This window comes from Theropithecus gelada, chromosome 9 (genome assembly GCF_003255815.1).
Source record: "Theropithecus gelada isolate Dixy chromosome 9, Tgel_1.0, whole genome shotgun sequence".
In the NCBI taxonomy this organism is placed as follows: domain Eukaryota; kingdom Metazoa; phylum Chordata; class Mammalia; order Primates; family Cercopithecidae; genus Theropithecus; species Theropithecus gelada.
This window is the reverse complement of record NC_037677.1, coordinates 66,937-83,355: the sequence shown is the minus strand read 5'-3', so window position 1 is coordinate 83,355 and position 16,419 is coordinate 66,937. Positions and strand designations below refer to the sequence as shown.

General features: G+C 43.0%; 1 protein-coding gene across 8 annotated transcripts in view; it reads right to left on the bottom strand.

The window, feature by feature from the left end:
• Positions 1-1,722, bottom strand: part of ZMYND11 (zinc finger MYND-type containing 11) — a 117,239-nt gene extending 115,517 nt beyond the window's left edge. For 4 of the 8 annotated variants that reach the window (XM_025396574.1, XM_025396579.1, XM_025396581.1 and 1 more), the window contains exon 1: positions 1,299-1,708. The gene's annotated coding sequence lies outside the window, so the exon portion shown is untranslated. Of the gene's footprint in view, positions 1-647; positions 709-1,298 lie in introns of those variants that run through there. The other 4 variants (XM_025396573.1, XM_025396576.1, XM_025396575.1 and 1 more) reach the window with 3 other exon arrangements.
• Between the last annotated feature and the right edge of the window lie 14,697 nt (positions 1,723-16,419).

The window sequence follows — 16,419 nt, the reverse complement described above, 5'->3', positions numbered from 1 at the left end:
CTCCCCGGAGCTCTGGGTGGGCGGAGGGCGGCGGACCCCGCAGGACTGTCCCGGAGGCCCGCGAGGACCTGTTGAGGCGGCGGCGCCGCTGCCGGGGTCGCTCACAGCCCCGGGGGACCGACGAATCTCCGCCCCGGGCCTCGGGGCCAGCCCTGCCCGCCGCTCCCGGGCTAGCACACGACATGCCGCGCGACAAACGCTTCCTCTCCGCCCGCCACACGCCCGGGGCCGCGTTCCCCGCCGGCCCCGACTGCGCACGGGCCCAGGAGGCCTGACCGAAAGAGGGGCATGGGGCCCGGCGGGCGGTGCTCACGCGACTCCGCGGCTTCCCGGCCCGAGCAGGCCCCGCGCGGTCCTCCGGGGCCTCATCCCGGGGCCTCCTCCGCGGCCGCCCAAGGCGAGGGGGCGCGGGCCCGCAGCCTCCGCAGGCCCCGCCGCCGCCCTCGCAGGCCCCGCCGGCCCGGCCCGCCATCCACAAAGCTCCCCGGCAGCTCGGAGCCCTTCGCGAGCGGGCGAGCGACCATCAGCACCCGCTGGTGCCGCCGCCGCCCCAGAGGCCGCGGCCAGGCAGGCTCCACCGCGCGGGCCGCGCCATCTCCACGGACGCCCCCGCCCGCCCCGCCGCCCCGCCGCCGAGCTTTCCCCACCATTATGCTCCGGCTCCTCCACCGCCGCCGCCGCCGCGCCCGGCCCTCCCCTCCGGTGCCGCCTCCTTCCCGCCGCCCGGCGCCTCTCGGGCCTGAGCCGGCGACGGGCGCGGGGGGCGGGGGGGACGCTCAGGCCGCCTCCTCCTCCTCCCTGCCGGCCTCCTCCCTCCTCCCCGGCTCCCCCCGCCCGGACCCCGCCGCCGGCTCCGCGCGAAGGGCTCCGGGCTCGAGGGGCGCCATGTTTGTAATACTCCACCTCAGAGAACGCCGCGGTCGCGCCAGAGCGAGGGCGGCCAGGCGGCCGGGGCGCCGCGTGCGGGGTGAGGGCCGGGAGGGCCCCGCCGCCCGCACTTAGTCGCGTCTCCCCGGGGGGCCGCGGGCCTGCGGGGCCGGAGCGGGCGGCTGGAAGTTGGGCGCCGCCGCCCGGGAAAGTTGGGTCCCCGCGAGGCCGCGGCAGCCGCTCACATGGCGATGCTGCGCGGGGCGGCCGCTCGGCCCCGCCGGCCCTCGGAGTTTATTGTGTCGGGTCGAGGCTGCCCGCGGCCGGGCCGCGCACTGGGGGCTCTAGCGGCTGGCGCCGGACTTGCGCGCTGCCGGCCCGGCTTGCGGCCGCCTCCCGCCCGGGGCCGGAGCCGTGCACGCGGCTCCTACCTTCCCCACGTCCTGTCCTCGCCGCTTCTATCCGAAATTTGTTGGAGCATATTCCTCTGCCTCCACACATGCACTCCGTATCCACACACACGTGAAGGCTACGTACGTGCAGGCGCGCTGGAGCCGGGAGCGGGCGCCGAGGCCGGGGCGCGAGGGGGCATGGCCAGGCGCCGCGGCAGCTCAGCCCCGGGCGGACCTGGTGCCTGCCCCGGGCTCGCGGGGTCCGGAACGACGAAGTCTGAGAAGTACGAGTGCTTCCCTGAACGACATTGTTCAGGTAGTCTGAACAGCCTTTTACTCCTGTCGTCAGAAAGAGTGGTATACGCTAAGTTCCTCGCTCCATCTCTGCGCAAACAGCACTGCGAAAAGAACAGGACCACCCATCAGCAGCCCTGCAAGAACACTGCAGATTTGCGCGAGAAGTAGGTTATCTTCTATGGAGAGGAATTCTAGACCTAATCAGAGACGATCCCCTAAAACTGTGGGTTAAGCAAGGTTCGGAGATAAGCATATTTTGATAGTGTTCACCTGTTTTCCCGAAGGACCTTTCGCCACTGGGAGTCGGGGAACACCTGTCAGAGTGCTCTCCTCTGAAATTCGGTGAGTACAGGACAGCAAGCTGTTTTCAGGGAGACCACATTCTCATAACTTTTAGTACAGTAGAGTGTTATAATTGTTCTGGTTTATTATTAGTGTTGTTAATCTCTCATTGTGCCTCACTTACAAATTAAACTTTATTATAGGCAGGTGTGTGTAGGAGAAAACGTAGTGTAAGTAAGGTTCAGCACTACCCCGGGTTTCAGGTGTCTATTGGGCGTCTTGACACGTGTCCCCACCTGAAAAATCATTAGGAAGAGACCATTGTAGGAATTTGGGGATTCTGATAAAATATATCAATCTGCTTCTGCAACTGATTTCTAAGATTGTTCGAATTTAGAAATGGGTGGTACTTGAATAGGTCTGTGATATACACTAGTCGAATAAACACAGTCTTACAGCCCTCATTCTGATACATCCCAGAGAGTTTTTGGTTATCTCAAAGAACATCACAGAATAATTTTAATTCATTTTAAGAATAAATATATATCGTTAAAATTTAGTAGAGGGATTAAAACGTGTCAAAAGAAAAGCAAGCCATGCCTGGTTTGAATGTTGGACCGGGAATTCCAACAATGAAGAGCTTTCAGTGAGTCACCTTTTTAAAAAGTCTGTTACTTCATCTGTAAAATAGAGGACTGCATGGTTCTGTGTATTTTACAGAAGGCACTCGAGTAAGACAACATCGTATCAATAAAAAGAAGCTTACCTTTTAGGAAAGAAGTGGCTGCATAGCTCCACATTTTTCTCCAGTTATACTTTGTAGGCATCATTTCAAATTTTATACCCCGATACCATCTCTCATTCAACCTAATGTAAGTTAGATAACTTACCCTGATTTTCCTATTGGTTTTGCCTAGAATTTAACCCTTGGCTCTATTTTCCAAGTAAGGTGGTATTTATCCACTAAGATGAATATGAATATCCCTCCCCACACAAAGTGCAAAAGCCAAGGATAATTTACAAAAGAAAGAATAAAACTATTAATAAATACTGACAACTATTCAAATTCACTAGTAATGACACATTCAAACAATGTAACATTGCTTCATAAGACAGAATTCTTTTCCAGTGATAATGCTACTGAGAGTTAGCAAAATGAACACTTATATACACTGCTGGCAGAAACTTGGGTTGATCTTAACTCTCTTGAAATGCATACCAAGAGGCCATTAAAAGTTTAATTTGTTTCATTTGCCGCTCAACTGAATGCATGTGTGTGTGTGTGGGTCTGGGGGCCAACGGTTCGAGGTTTGGAGGAAGCCCAGAAGACCAGTAACTAATTGCTGTGCTAGTATCTTACGTGACGAAGCTATACTCTTTATGGAATTGAATACAGACAGATTTTTACTTCTTAATTCTCCTTTTTGGATTGGTGAGTTTCAAAGTGGGTGCCAGTGAGCCCTGGGGCTTCTCAGAGCTGTCAGGGAGCTGTCTCTGCAGGACCAAGATGTGGTCCCACCCCCAATCAGAGCAGCACTGCTCTATTTTCTAGAATGAGTGTCCAGATCAGATTTCCTTACCTGGCTATTGGTACAGTATGGTGTGTGAAAGGTAATAATTGCTCAAACTCATTTGACATGAGTTAGGGTTTAGTCTCATTACTTATTTTGTTAAATATTATCAGGAAATACTGTGGAAGAAAATGTTAACTGTAACTGTAATAAAGTGTGGACTGCTGCAGATGGCTGTGAGTGTAAACGTCACAGCACCTTTATTGGCCCATTGCCTCCAGAGCCACTTCCTGATGTGGGGCAGCCCTCAAAAATGTGTGCCTAGTGAGTGTCATCTCTTACACATGCTACAGCCCCCCATCCTCAGACCTCCAAAAAAGTAAGAGGATAAGAAACATTGAGTAAAAGATGCTGAAGTGAGCAGTCATGATCTAGCCACTCCACGAGGTTAGTTCGTACTGCAAAGGGAGACTTTCTCAGAGACCTATATATATATATAATATACATATGTACACATATATATACATACACACACACACACACACATATATTTTGAGCAGCAGCAAGATTTATTGTGAAGAGCGAAAGAATGAAGCTTCCACAGTGTGGAAGGGGACTCGAGCGGGTTGCCCTAATAAAATATTTTCTAAGACTATACAATATTTGATTTCATTCCATGCCTTTCTGACTTCTGATTACAGTTTTCCATAGTCTTTAGTATTAGATATTGATGTTCTGAATATGATTGTGGTTTCTCCTTATCTTCTTCTCTATTAGATTAACGTTCTGGCATATAAGTTAGTATATAACAAGTTTATTAATGTTGCTTAAAGATTTCCAGTCACCTGTGGATGCTTTTAAAAATCATGTTTTTGAAACTAGAAAGTTGTGGTCCGAACTCTGTAACAGCAGTTACCATTCATTGCTGTTGCCACCCTCTGTGGCTCAGACTAAAGCTGGTACTATCCGCATTTTAATTTTAAAACACTTTCAGCCAGGAGTAATGGCTCACATCTATAACCCCAACACTTTGGGAGGCCGAGGCGGGAGGCACTTGAGTCCAGGAGTTCGAGAACAGCCTGGGCAACATAACGAGGCCCCATCTCTACAAAATTTAAAAAAACAAAAAATAGCTGGATGTGGTGGCTCACTCCTGTAGTCCCAGCTACTTGAGAAGCTGAGAGAAGAGGATCGCTTGAGCACAAGAGGTCAGGGCTGCAGTGAGCTGTGACTGCACCACTGTACTCCAGCCTGGACGGCAGAGCAAGACGGGCTCCAAAAGAAGAGAAAAAGAAACTCTCAGTATAGGAAATCCATTTCCAATGAAAGCCATGATTCTTCCAATACTTAAGTGGCAACTTTTTACTACGCAGCAACCGAGGAGGTGAGCTGACAGTGCTTGCCAGGCCTAGTTCCAGTGCCTGTGGGCCTTGAAACCCAGGCTCCAGGCATCTCTTCAGGGCTCCAAAACTGGCTTCTGAAATTCAGTTCCCCACTTCTGTCCATGAATGTACACTATTTATTAGAAGTAGGTCCTCCCACACCCACATTAATATGCTTCAGAACATTTAAAGAAAAGTATGATCCTGTCTTTTCAAGAGCAATTCATCACACAAGATGAAAAAGGGATGTTTGTGTATGTGTGTGCCTTCTTTCCTTCAAAATTGTGATTCTAACCTTTTCCCTGTCTCCCTTTTCCCTGCTTTCCTTTTTTTGAGATTGGGCTCACTCTGTCACCCAGGCTGGAGTGCAGTGGCACCATCTTAGCTCACTGTAACGTCCTCTTCTGGGCTCAAGCGATCCTCCCACTTCAGCCTCCCGAGTAGCTGGGACCACAGGCGCATGCCACCACGCCCAGCTAATTTTTTGTATTTTTGGTAGAGATGGGGTTTTGCCATGTTGCTCACGCTGGTCTCGAACTCCTGAGCTCAAGTGATCTGCCCGTCTTGGCCTCCCAAGTGCTGGAATTACAGGAGCGAGCCACCGTGCCTGGTCCCTGTCTCTCTTCTGTAGCATGATGTAGAAGAATATGCACTAGTGCACCTGAGTCCAAATTCCAACTCACTGTGAGACATTGAAGTGATTTCACTTTTTTGAACCTTGGTTTCCCTGTTTTTCAGGAGTATGATTTTCTAACATCAGATTGCTTGGATTAGAGTCCTAACTCCACCATTCTCTAGCTGTTGACCTTGGATAAGTTATTTACCAATTTATATCTCATTTTCCTCATCTGTAAAATGGGAATAATACAATTATATGATTTCATAGGGGTCGTTGAGAGGATTAAATGAGAAAATGCATGTAAAATGATAATACTACCTGATTGGAATAACTGTTCAGTATTAGTATCTATAATTATTATTATCTGTAAAATGGTAATGATGAATATTAAATGGGCCAAATATTGTGAAATGCCTGACATAAAAGGAGCTCCCCTTCTACCACGTCCTGGAGTCCAGCACACAGGACAACAAAGTGAAGACATCTAAGGACACACAAATGTGCGTGATTGATCACAGGTGCATCTCCAACTCCTCATTGGTCCCCACAGATCCACAGCCCGACCCAGGCTGGATCCTGGGGATTTCCTCCTGGCTTTTGATCTTTAGCTCCAGATGAATTACCATTATCTGGAACAGAAGAAACAATTGCAGCCTGTGTTGACTCTTTTAGGTTGTTTGTTTGTTTGTTGTTTGTTTTTCAGAACTGCAGTTCCAGCAACCACTTCCCCAGGCTCTGCCTCTGACTAGTTACGTAACTTTTGGCACGTAGCAACCTCTCCCAGCTTCAGTTTCCTTCTCTGTAAATGATGGAAGTTTACAATTCACACAAGGTTCCCATTAGTACTAAAATTCTATGAATTCCAATGCTATACTGGCCTCTGTTCCTGGAAATCCTGTTGTTTGTGCTCTGTCCTTCAAAAGCTCTCTTATCAGATAGACTTTCTGGTCCTGTTTCTCTTTATCTCTGGCTTCCTCTCTTCCCCACTGCACTTAATAATGCTTGGCCTCTCTGCAGGCACTATCACACCGGTGCTTCCCTGTAGAAAACTTCTTCCCCTGGGATGGAAGCCAGGACTGTTTAAGAGACTAATTCTTGGATTCACAATATACAGAGGCATAGGAATAATCGCTGTAGTATCTTAAGAAGTTGTTCTCTTCTTCTTTATTTAAACATTTAAAGTACCAGAAAATGCACACTTGCATGTTTATATACTTCCTCCAACCTTTTGTCAGGGATACCTTTCCAACATCTTTTCACTTTTTAGGAATGACAAAATTTAGTCATAGGCTCCACTGTCAGCTTGTGGAGAGTTTCATGCAGTGAACTTACGTTAAAACAAAAGGCACCTGCACTTGGCCATCATTACTGAGGTCTATACACACATGTCAATGATCGTGTCTGAACACAGAGCTGTGAACATGCCTTTTCAATGTTAAATTTTACAGAAATTCCCTTCTCATTGCCACCTATTTGTGGCAATGGCAAATGAGAATTTGTGCGGGAATTTTTTTAGTTTCTTTTTTGGGACGAAGTCTCGCTCTGCCGCCAGGCTGGAGTGCAGTGGGGCAATCTCAGCTCACTGCAACCTCCACCTCCTGGGTTCAAGCAATTCTGCTGCCTCAGCCTCCCGAGCAGCTGGGACTACAGGCGCACACCACCACGCCCAGCGAGTTTTTGTGTTTTTAGTAGAGATGGGGTTTCATCATGTTGACCAGGTCGGTCTCTATCTTTTGAACTCATGATCTGCCCGCCTTGGCCTCCCAAAGTGCTGGGATTACAGGCGTGAGCCACCACACCTGGCCTTTTAGTTTCTTTAAAACCCAGTACTGTGGTATATAGCATTTAAGATTTTCATTCTCTTTCTTCAGCTTTCTCACAGTTGTGATTACTCATGTTCCCATACAAACTAATGTTTAAGAAATCATCACAATATTTACCATTGATGCCTTTGGAATTTTACATTGTTCTAAAGGATTCTCCCTTTTGTTAATTTTCAGAAAAGCTTTATTTAGGTTTGAATAATTGGCATAAAATTAAAACTGATGTTATCTTCATGTATGTTTTAGGTTTTTAATACGAATAAAGCTGAGAGAAATTGTAGAAAGGCTGATGGGATAGGAACATTTAAATAAATAAACATTTATAAACACTTATAAATAAATAGTTCATAGGAAACTGTCTTCTAGAAGTAGTAAAGTATAAAATGTCCATTTGTATTCTTCTATTATTTAAAGGAAACTGTCTCAATAAATTGTCTGGTGATAAATCCCTTAAATACCTAAAGAAAAATATAGTAAACACATTATGTCTCCCGGGGAAATGGTAGAAAGTAAATATCTAGGAGAACAATAAAATGAAATGTAAATAATTATAGTGCCAAATTATATTTTCTACAAAATAGTAAAATTCAGAAATATTTCCTATGTTATTTGGCCATTGTCTCTGCATTTACAGTTTGATTGGTTTATTTTGCTTATGTGCAGTATTGAGATAAAGTCAAGGAAAAGTTGGAGGCCAGGCATGGTGGTGTGCACCTGTGGTCCCAGCTACTCTGGAGGCTGAGGCAGGAGGATTGCTCAAGCACAGGGGTTCGAGGCTGCAGTGAGCCCTGATTGTGCCACCGCACTCCAGCCTGGGCAACAGAGCAAGACCTGGTCTCAAAAAACAAACCTCCCCCCAAAAACAGAAGAAGAAGAAATAAAAGCTTCAGAGAGCACAACTTCCTTTTTTCTTTTAATGTAACTGCGCTGAGAATTTCAAGCACAGGAAGTTCTGCATCCTCAACTACCATGCGTAGAAAGCAAAACATAGAAAGCAATGCGTTTCTTTCCGCTTCCTCGCCCTCCTCCTTGCATCGGTCAATCAGCAGTCCCTCTTCTCCAGTGAAGCCTGGTGGTAATTTTCCACACACAGTGTTGTTGAGGGGCTGATTGTCCTTTCTTATTTGTATTCATTTATTTTTTTAATACCTATTTTGAAAATTCATACAGAATATAGGCAAAGAAGCTAAAACAAAAAGTGAAACTCGGAACTTTTTTTTTTTTTTGAGAGGAGTCTCGCTCTGTCGCCCAGGCTGGAGTGCAGTGGTGTGATCTGGGCTCCTGCAAGCTCCGCCCCCCGGGTTCCCGCCGTTCTCCTGCCTCAGCCTCCCGAGGAGCTGGGACTACAGGCGCCGCCACCTCGCCCGGCTAGTTTTTGTATTTTTAGTAGAGACGGGGTTTCACCGTGTTAGCCGGGATGGTCTCGATCTCCTGACCTCGTGATCCGCCCGCCTCGGCCTCCCAAAGTGCTGGGATTACAGGCTTGAGCCGCCGCGCCCAGCGAGAACATTTTTAATTTTTTATTAGTAATTGCATTTTTTAAAAAGGACAGTTGCTGGAAGAGAAGGTAATTGAATATAGATTACAACAAGATTTTGGGACAATTATAGAATTTCTTATATATTTACTAATGAATGCTAATTATCCTTTATGTAAATGGCATATTATGCCAGCAAGATGTGTGTGTGTGTGTGTATATATATATACACACACGCGATAGCGTGACAGCTAAATAAATTGTGATTTATTCCTATGATAGGATTTGTGTAACTTATTAAAGAAGTTGTTTATAAAGGTCTTTTTAAATGTGAAGTGCAAAACTAGGATTAGGATAGACGTTAAAGAAAAGGATCATATACTGTAAAAATAAACGTGTATGTTAGTAGAAAAAGACCACAAAGTGATATGAAAAATGTTAACTATATTAATCTCTGGAAAACAAAAGTATTTGTGTTTGACTTTTTCTCTTTTGCATTTTTATTTTCTTGTGTCATATTCATTTTTCAATTATTAAAAAATGTTCTAGAAATTGTGAACCAAAAGTATCTGAGACAGGTCTCAATCGATTTAGAAAATTTATTTTGCCGAGGTTGAGGACGTGCCATGGCACAACCTCAGGAGGTGCTGACAACATGTGCCCAAGGTGGTCAGGACACAACTTGGTTTCATACGTTTTAGGGAGACATGAGACATCAGTCAGTCCATGTGAGATGTCCATTGCTTGGGTCTGGAAAGGCAGGACAACTCAAGCAGGGGCTTCCTTGCTTCCTCTTGTCATAGATAAAAGACAAATGGTTGTATTCTTTTGAGTGTTTGATCAGCCTTTCGCTGATATACACACTTTATACGTGAGACGGGGGTAGACAGATTGTCACTTATGCCTTAGTCTGGCTCAGCAACTCTGCATTTACATAAATGATAAGGCAGAGGAAGCAATCAGATATGCATTTGTCTCAGGTGAGCAGAAGGATGACTTTGAGTTCTGTCCTTTGTCCCACACCTGTGAAAATAAGCTATCAATTTACCTTGCCAGGGTAAAATTCAACAGAATGGTTTTAGGGTAAAGATCTTGAGTGCCCCCAAGGAATTTCCTTGTGAGCAAAATTGTCATAAGATATGCAACTTTTTTTTTTTTTAAATCTTTGTGGCTATCTTATTTGGGAATAAAATGGAAAGCAGGTTTGTCTGACACGGTTCCCCAACTTGACTTTTACCTTTGGCTTAGTGATTTTGGGGTCCTGATATTTATTTTCCTTTCACAAAGTGAAATGTTGGATTTTAGCAGACTTGCTGTGCAACTTTAAGTGGTATTTGTTTAGCAAGCAACTAAATGCAAAAGTACCACGCAATGCAGGTAACAGAACATTTATTTCATTTATTTATTTATTTTGAGACAGAGTCTCACTCTGTTGCCCACGCTGGAGTGCAGAGGCGTGATCTCAGCTCACTGCAAACTCTGCCTCCTGGGTTCAAGCAATTCTCATGCCTCAGCCCCCTGAGTAGCTGGGATTACAAGCATACGCCACCACACCTGGCTAATTTTTATATTTTTAGTAGAGGCAGGGTGTCGCCATGTTGACCAGGCTGGTCTTGAACTACTGACCTCAAGTGATCCACCCACCTCGGCCTCATAAAATGCTGAGTTTACAGTCAGGTGTGCTGGGCCACCGCACCCGGCCCAGAACATTTATTTTTAATTAAATATTATATTCCTATGGATACATTTATTCTGTTAAATGAAGAACAACTCTATGGTTCATAGTAATATCAAATTGAAGCCATTTTTATAGGTCAAAGAAACTGGATACTGGCATTTTCATATGGTTCAACCTCATGGCATTGGTTTTAGCATTCTCTGACTGGGATTTTGGAAAAATAAAAGCAAAAGTGAAGCCAGACATAAGTGTGTTCAGTAGGAAAATGGTAATCCAATAGACTAAGTGGGAGTCCCATCAGAAGAAATGCTCATGATAGCATTTCATGTAGGTTTCCCCTCAAACTCAATCAACTTCCAGAAGTCAGTTGTATTAGTCCACCCTCACACTGCTGTCAAGAACTATCTGAGACTGGGGAGTCTATGAAGAAAAGGGGTCCAATTGACTCACAGTTCAGCAGGCTTAACTGGAAGCAGGGCTGGGAGGCCTCCGGAAACTTACAATCCTGGCAGAAGGACAAAAGGGAAGCCAGCACCTTCTCATGGCGGCAGAAGAGAGAGAGCCAAGGGAGAAGTGCTCTATACTTTTAAACCATCGGATCTCAGGAGAACTCACATCACAAGAACAGCAAGGGGGGAAATCCACCCCCATGATCCCAGTGTCTCCCACTAGGCCCCTCCCCTGACACGTGGGGATTAAAACTTGATATGAGATTTGGGTGGGGAAATGGAGCCAAGCCATACCATCAGGTCAATATTTTATATTAAGAGTTATAGTGATGTTGAACTCATATTCCTCATGGGATTAAAAACTCTATATATGATGATGAGAAGTTGCAGTTAGAAAATTAATTTCTTCTGGCTGGGCGCGGTGGCTCAAGCCTGTAATCCCAGCACTTGGGGAGGCCGAGGCGGGTGGATCACGAGGTCAGGAGATCGAGACTATCCTGGCTAACATGGTGAAACCCCGTCTCTACTAAAAATACAAAAAACTAGCCGGGCGTGGTGGCGGCGCCTGTAGTCCCAGCTACTTGGGAGGCTGAGGCGGGAGAATGGCGTGAACCTGGGAGGCGGAGCTTGCAGTGAGCCGAGATCACGCCACTGCACTCCAGCCTGGGAGCACAGCGAGACTCCGTCTCAAAAAAAAAAAAAAAGAAAAAGAAAATTAATTTCTTCTATAAATTTATCTTGATTATTAGATCCCTTGCACAATAAGGACCTGTATTCATTAAACTAAAATAAAATATTCTGAGAACCATGTGGTGTGACTAAGCTTTTACCATTCCAGCTCATTTAATCCTTACCAACTGATAACTCTAGTACCCACATTTTACTCGTGAGGAAACTGAGAATTAGAAAGATAAAATATCTTGCCTAGGTTCCCAGCTGACAAGTAACCTATCCCAGGCTTGAGTCCAAGATTATCTACCGACAGATCTGAAGTCTGGACTTTTAATTACTATTCCTGTTCAAGTCTGTCATTTCAGATGTGTTACCCAATTGGGAGCACATGTTTTAAAGACTGTACTTATAATGCCACACACAGAAAATCTCCTTGCCTAGTATTAAAAATTTATATTTTGTCCATCAGAGCAACCGATTTAGAAAATTTTAGAAAGAAGCACGCACTAAACCAAGGCTTTTAGGTATGTGAAAAATTCTAAAACAAGCAAAAAATAAATCCAAAATATTATATTCAGATGAGTCACTCAAAGTGAAAAAAAAAAAAATCTTCCCTTTGGCCACCTAGTGTTTAAGAGTATAGAATTCACAGCTAGGCCCATCGTGGTTATTATGTCTATTAATTATTCCAAGAGATCCAATTACTTAGATTCTTTTATGGCAAGACTTGGTAGATGAGGACAGATAAAGAGAAGGAATTCAAAAGTATGGTCAGATGTGAGACTTACAACTACTATATTGTTTTAATTATAATTTTTTTTTGAGATGAAGTCTCTCTCTCTTGCCCCAACTGGAGTGCAGTGGCGTGATCTTGGTTCACTGCAACCTCCACCTCCCAAGCTCAAGTGATTCTCATGCTGTTGTCCCCCAAATAGCAAGGATCACAGGTGTGAGCCACTACACCGAGCTAATTTTTGTATTTTTTTGGTAGAAATGGGGTTTTGCCATGTTGGCCAGGCTGGTCTCAAACTCCCGACCTCAAGTGATCTGCCCTCCTCAGTCTCCCAAAGTACTGGGGCTACAGGCATGAGCCACTGCACCTTGCCTATAATTCTTTATCTAAGCATTTGTGTTAAAATTTAGCTCGTATATGCTTTTATGTTATAATCTGAATTGAAATATTTTTATTATTGTTAATGTTACAACATGACATTAATTTTTGTTAGTATGTGACTCTGTGCCACAGCGAATTTCCATGCTAGAGAATTTGAGTCTACATAGTTTTCCAATTGCTTATGTGACATTGTATACATAATGTAAAAATTTGTTAAATGTGAAAATAAAAGCAACAAAATATGCTAACTTTAAAATGAAAGGTAAAGTCAGAAGCAATTTAGTATACTTGTATCATGCATCACCAAGCTAAGAAAATTCATTAAAATCATTTTTTACCTATTTAACTCAACTTACTAAATTTATTTTTAGATATTGACATAAGTGTGTTGTTCCTATATCATAGAAAAGAATGAAGAGAGTTTTTCTTCAATATGTGGATTTTACAGAATATTTTGGAACCGTAGGTTCATTTGTCCTTCCTTCCTTCCTTCCTTCCTTCCTTCCTTCCTTCCTTCCTTCCTTCCTTCCTTCCTTCCTTCCTGCCTTCCTTCCTTCCTTCCTTTCTGCCTTCCTTCCTTCCTTCTTCCTTCCTTCCCTCCATGTCTCCTTCACCTCATACAAATATATTCCTTCTTCCTCTCTGTGAAGTTCATCCTCCCTTTAAATTTTATTAGCTAGATCACTGTGATCGTCCCATAATCTGTATTCCTAAAATACTAAAGTCAAAACCATATACTCTAGCAATTGACATCATGCATAATAGAGATGAAAGAGGTCTCCAAACATTCATTGGTCTAGAATTCTGCCTTTTGCCTCTTGGAAGGATGGAAGGAAACTGGGTCTTTGATAACGTCACTGAGTCTGAAATGTCCATCCCAGGAGTTGGATGTAAACTGAAGCTGGACAGATGTCAATCATTTTTTATATATTTAGGAGTTTAGAACTGACAGGTCTTGTTGGATAAAATTCGGGAATGAAGGAAGTGAAGAAGTTAAATATAGCTCCCAAATTTTTGGACTGAGTAACTAAAAGAATAGTGTGATTTTTGGAAATGGAGAATATTGGGGGAGGAACAGGTTTTAGAGCGGAATCAGGAATTCTGTTCCTGATGTTAACTTTGAGTTATGCTCAAGACATACAAGAAGAAATAACGGAGAAGCAGATGGGTACAGATACAGTAGTCAGGAGCTTAAGACAAAGGTAAAGACTGGGGACATGCATTTGGGAATCATCAACATTTAGTTGTTACTTAAGATCATTGGACTAGATGGGGCTGTCTTTAGAGATTATAGATGGGGAAAAGAAAGACACCCAAATAAAAGCCCTGTTAGATCCCTACATAGACTAGAAAGGCTCTGCGAAGAAGAACAAGAAGCTGGCTTGTACTGGGTCCAGTGGCTTATGCCTATAATTCCAGTACTTTGGGAGGCTGAAGTGGGAGGATTGCTTGATCCTGGGAGTCTGAGGCTGCACTGAGCCATAATCGTGCCATTGCACTCCAGCCTGGGTGACAGGGTGAGCCCCTGTTTGAAGCATAAATGTAAACCCAAAAAGTTGACTTGTGAAGAAGGAGGAAAACTAGTTCAGTGTGGTGTCGTCAAGAAGTGAGAAATGAAAATGTCTTGATCATAGAGCATGATCTGATACTTTAAAACTTGCTGAGAGGTCAAATAATGAAGGCAGATGGGACCTTTTGAGAGTATTGGTGAACTTCATACGAGCAATTTCACCGTTGGAATGAGGTGAAGCCATGTTGGTGTTCGATTACTGATTACTTTCCATACTTCAGAAAAGAAATTTGAGAAAAAGTTTCATGTTTGAGAATGGTTTTTGTCAACAAAGAGACTAGGTTACAGAGAAACATCTTAGTAAGGGGGACTCAGAACTCTGTTCCTGATCCATTAAGTTAAGATTTTATTATTTTGCAGATAGAACCTTAGTCAAGTGAAAGTAACATCCCATTTATTTTATCATTACTTTTAATATCCAATTTTGTTTTATGCTTGTATCTGTTCCCCTCTATTAATATGAACAATGAAAAGTAGTATCTCTTTCTTTCCAGTACAGTATAATTAAGACAGTGGTGACAACATATATATTGAGTAATATGTATTATTTATTCACAGAAACATTGTATCTAAATGTTAATATAACATTTAGGTATCAACACTGATATATTTATATTTATATATATATATTTATATATTTTTATATATAAATTATATTTATATATATTTTATATAAATTATATATATTTGTATAAATTATATTTATATTCATAAATTTATTTTAAAATATTTAGGGGGAAATGGGCTTTATTTTTCACAGTCCTAAATATTATCAAGCACATAGGAGAATCCTAGGGGTGGTGAGAAATGCCAATGTGTGCTCAAATAGACTTTCAAATATAATATCTGAGTTTGACTTTCACTCACTCACCTAGATGATTGTAATTCAAATGACCATTCAGCACCCACCGTGCCACTTTATTGTTTGTCCTGGTTGTAAGGGACATCTTCTATATGATATGATGATGTATGTATGTATGTGCATGTGCAGGTACCAAATAAGTACTAGCATTCAGGGGTTTTGTGGTACCCATAAGTGCTCAATAAATGTGTTCATTTGAAAATAAATAGAATTAGATTTTACTATTAATATTTAAAATTCCATTTCTTACTAAAGTAACTAAGCTCGTTAGTTGGAACCACCTTTATGGAACATAGAAAAAACTGGGATTCCTTTGCGTTAAATTCCACATCACTATGTAATTAGAACAAAAGCAAAGTCTTAACATGAAATCAAAGATTAAGTGGTAGCATACTTGACACTTGTGTTTTTCAATGTCAAAATCCCAGATACAGCAACATGTGCAAAAGTATAATTTTTTACCTTGTTTAAATTAATTAAAAACACATCATAAATGATCTTTTTCCTATCCTGGTTTTACTCCTCTATAAAATGAACGCTTAGCAGGGATTGCCAGTTCTTTGCCTTGTTGAAAATGAGGAAGGAGTCTTTGGTGTTCAATGTTTCTTACCTTAATGAACATCATCTCCTAGTGACATTTTCCCTCATGCAAAGAAGCCATTGACGTGTTTATAAGACACAGGGCAACATTTCTGCTGAACTGAAAACGTGCCTGAGGGGATAGTTTTCCAGATGCTCTCACCCTGGTGTTTTTCCTTCTGGATTTCTGATTGAAGTTCTTAATACAGTTGGTAAACTCCTCCTATGTCTCAGTGAAAACTAGCATATAAATAAAATGCACGTGCCTCGTAACATAAGTACTTACAAATATTTGTCTGCTGCTTTAGTGACTCTAAACTCACAGATAGGGCCTTAATTCAAATTATATAGTAGAATGTCATCAACATTAAAGATGTATTTCAGTGTGTTAAATTGACCTAAATGATAACAGTAGTTTTCAGGAGATGTGTCAGTGTAGAGTGTGGAATGCTATTTATTCTGTCTTCTTGCAAGCATTGACAAAAGGGCTGGAAGTGCGCCCACACCCACTCATGTTTCAACCGATTGGTAGTGACCCTTCATGAAGGATTTTTCTTGTGTTCTGTTACTTGTAATATCCTGTCTTAGAGACTTTATTCCAAACTTAATGTTAAATTTAAGTAGGATAAAATGTAACAAAAATAATTTAATAATGTTGTATTTCATAATTGGAATCAAGATAAAAAGAGATTTCCTCTCAACTTTTAGAGTTTACCTTCCTTTGGAATTACTCTTTCATTTCTTTGCAGTGACATTCGAAATCAATAACATTGTTATCTTTCAAAGGCTTACATCATGGAATTTCTTTGTTCCCAGACATGGCTGCAGATAGGAAAACAAGAAAA